The sequence below is a fragment of the Arachis ipaensis genome, chromosome B1 (genome assembly GCF_059453495.1).
Source record: "Arachis ipaensis isolate K30076 ecotype BB chromosome B1, ASM5945349v1, whole genome shotgun sequence".
In the NCBI taxonomy this organism is placed as follows: domain Eukaryota; kingdom Viridiplantae; phylum Streptophyta; class Magnoliopsida; order Fabales; family Fabaceae; genus Arachis; species Arachis ipaensis.
The window spans coordinates 129,815,649-129,819,386 of record NC_142436.1 but is presented as its reverse complement, the minus strand read 5'-3'; the positions used below and the strand labels follow the sequence as shown (position 1 = coordinate 129,819,386).

The following is a 3,738-nucleotide window of genomic DNA, read 5'->3' as shown; positions in this document are numbered from 1 at the left end:
GAGTGCTGGGCGTAGTGACAAACGCAAAAGGATAGTAAATCCTATTCCAGTATGATCGGGAACCTCAGATGATTAGCCGTGCTGTGACAGAGCATTTGGACCTTTTTCACAAGAGGATGGGATGTAGCCATTGACAACGGTGATGCCCTTACATAAAGTTTGCCATGGAAAGGGGTAAGACTGATTGGATGAAGACAGCGGGAAAGCAGAGATTCAGAGGAACGAAAGCATCTCTATACGCTTATCTGAAATTCTCACCAATGAATTACATAAGTATTTCTATCTTTATTTTCTGTTTATTTATTATTATTATTCGAAAACTCCATAACTATTTGATATCTACCTGACTGAGATTAACAAGGTGACCATAGCTTGCTTCATACCAACAATCTCCGTGGGATCGACCCTTACTCACGTAAGGTTTTATTACTTGGACGACCCAGTGCACTTGCTGGTTAGTTGTGCGAAGTTGTGAAGTTATGTTTGGACCATGGTATTGTGCACCAGTTGTTGGCGCCATTGCCAGGGAGAGAATGAACAAATTTTACAACCTCAGAGTAACAATTTTGCATACCAAGTTTTTGACACCGTTGCCGGGGATTGTTTTGAGTTTGGACAACTGACGGTTCATCTTGTTGCTCAGATTAGGTAATTTTCTATTTGTTTTATTTTCAAAAAAGTTTCAAAAATCTTCAAAAATTTCTCCTTTATTTTCGAAAAAAATAAAAATTCTTTTCAAAAATTTTTATAATGTTCTTTAGAATTTTTAAGAATGAATTCTAGAGTTTCATGAAGCATGTGATGCCTGGCTGGCTGTAAAGCCATGTCTAAATTCTTTTGGACTGGGGCTTCCAACCCAACATTATCAAGAGCAAGTTAGTTGTTGCTAATCTATCAGCTGCTGTATGCTTGATTTGTCACTTAAAGCTTGGCTGGCCATTGACCATGTCTAGTGTTTTGGACCGAAGCTTTCACAAAAGCTTGGCTGGCTAGTGAGCCATGTCTAATTCCTGGACTGAAGCTTTAGACTAAGAGTACAAGATTCCTGGAATTCATATTAAAAATTTTGGAATCCTTATTTTCCTTTTTCAAATTAATTTTCAAAAAATCCAAAAAAAATTTAGAAAATCATAAGAATCAAAAATATTTTGTGTTTGTTGTTTGAGTCTTGAGTCAGATCTTAAGTTTGGTGTCAATTGCATATTCATTTTGCGTTTTTCGAAAAATCATGCATTCATAGTGTTCTTCATGATCTTCAAGTTGTTCTTGGTTGATCTTCATATTTTCTTGTTTTGTGCCTTTTCTTGTTTTTCATGTGCATTTTTGCATTCATAGTATCTGAACATGAAAGATTTCTAAGTTTAGTGTCTTGCATGTTTTCTTTGCATATAAAAATTTTCAAAAATATGTTCTTGATGTTCATCATGATCTTCAAAGTGTTCTTGGTGTTCATCTTGACATTCATAGCATTCTTGCATGCATTCATTGTTTTGATCCAAAATTTTCATGCATTGAGTCTTTTTCATGTTTTTCTCTTTCATCATTAAAAATTCAAAAATAAAAAAAATATCTTTCCTTTTTCTTCTCATAAATTCAAAAATTTGAGTTGACTTTTTCAAAACTTTTTAAAAAATCTAATTGTTTCTTATGAGTCAAATCAAATTTTCAATTTAAAAATCTTATCTTTTTCAAAATCTTTTTCAAAAATCAAATCTTTTTCATTTTTCTTATTTATTTTCGAAATTTTAAGTCAAAAATATTTTTCTTAATTTTATATCATAATTTTCGAAAATATCATCAACAATTAATGTTTTGATTCAAAAATTTCAAGTTTGTTACTTACTTGTTAAGAAAGATTCAAACTTTAAGTTCTAGAATCATATCTTGTGATTTCTTGTGAATCAAGTCATTAATTGTGATTTTAAAAATCAAATCTTTTTCAAAACTAATTTCAATCATATCTTTTCAAAATTATTTTTCTATCTTACCTTTTTCAAAATCATATCTTTTTAATCATACCTTTTCATATCATATCTTTTTCAAATATCTTTTCTAACTTCTTAACTTCTTATCTTTTCAAAATTGATTTTCAAATCTTTTTCAACTAACTAATTGACTTTTTGTTTGTTTCTTATCTTTTTCAAAACTACCTAACTAACTCTCTCTCTCTAATTTTCGAAAATCTCTTCCCTCTTTTTCAAAAATTCTTTTTAATTAACTAATTGTTTCAATTTTTAATTTTAATTTGATTTCATTCCTAATTTTCGAAAATCACTAACCTCTTTTCAAAATTTTATTTTCGAAAATCCTCATTTTCTCTCATCTCCTTCTATTTATTTATTCATCTACTAACACTTCATCTCACCCAAATTCGAACCCCCTCTTCCATCTGTGTTTGAATTTTCTCTTCTTTCCTTCTTTACATTACATTCTTTTCTTCTTCTACTCACACAGGGGAACCTCTATACCTGGGTAAAAAGGATCTCTATTATTATTATTTTTTTGTTCCCTCTTTTTCATATGAGCAGGAGCAAGGACAAGAACATTCTTGTTGAAGCAGATCCTGAACCTGAAAGAACTCTAAAAAGGAAACTAAGAGAAGTTAAAATACAATAATCCAGAGACAACCTTACAGGAATTTTCGAACAAGAAGAGGAGATGGCAGCCAAAAATAATAATAATGCAAGGAGGATGCTTGGTGACTTTACTGCACCTAATTCCAATTTACATGGAAGAAGCATCTCCATTCCTGCCATTGGAGCAAACAATTTTGAGCTGAAACCTCAATTAGTTTCTCTGATGCAGCAGAACTGCAAGTTTCATGGACTTCCATCTGAAGATCCTTTTCAGTTCTTAACTGAATTTTTGCAGATCTGTGATACTGTTAAGACCAATGGGGTTGACCCCGAGGTCTACAGGCTTATGCTTTTCCCGTTTGCTGTAAGAGACAGAGCTAGAGTGTGGTTGGATTCTCAACCCAATGATAGCCTGAACTCTTGGGATAAGCTGGTTACGGCTTTCTTAGCCAAGTTCTTTCCTCCTCAAAAGCTGAGCAAGCTTAGAGTGGATGTTCAAACCTTCAGACAGAAAGAAGGTGAATCCCTCTATGAAGCTTGGGAGAGATACAAGGAACTGACCAAAAAGTGTCCTTCTGACATGCTTTCAGAATGGACCATCCTGGATATATTCTATGATGGTCTGTCTGAATTAGCTAAAATGTCATTGGATACTTCTGCAGGTGAATCCATTCACCTAAAGAAAACGCCTGCAGAAGCTCAAGAACTCATTGACATGGTTGCTAATAACCAGTTCATGTACACTTCTGAGAGGAATCCTGTGAGTAATGGGATGCCTCAAAAGAAGGGAGTTCTTGAAATTGATACTCTGAATGCCATATTGGCTCAGAATAAAATATTGACTCAGCAAGTCAATATGATTTCTCAGAGTCTGAATGGAATGCAAGCTGCATCCAACAGTACTCAAGAGGCATCTTCTGAAGAAGAAGCTTATGATCCTGAAAACCTTGCAATAGCAGAGGTGAATTACATGGGTGAACCATATGGAAACACCTATAATCCCTCATGGAGAAATCACCCAAATCTCTCATGGAATGATCAACAAAAGCCTCAACAAGGCTTTAATAATGGTGGAAGAAACAGGTTTAGTAATAGCAAGCCTTTTCCATCATCCACTCAGCAACAGACTGAGAATTCTGAGCAGAATCCATCTAGCTTAGCA

General features: G+C 33.8%; 1 non-coding gene across 1 annotated transcript; it reads right to left on the bottom strand.

Moving 5' to 3' along the window:
* Positions 1 to 3,054: 3,054 nt before the first annotated feature.
* Positions 3,055 to 3,162, bottom strand: LOC148578361 (small nucleolar RNA R71). The gene has a single exon (XR_015904440.1). It is a non-coding gene; the product is annotated as a small nucleolar RNA R71 (small nucleolar RNA).
* Positions 3,163 to 3,738: the final 576 nt, after the last annotated feature.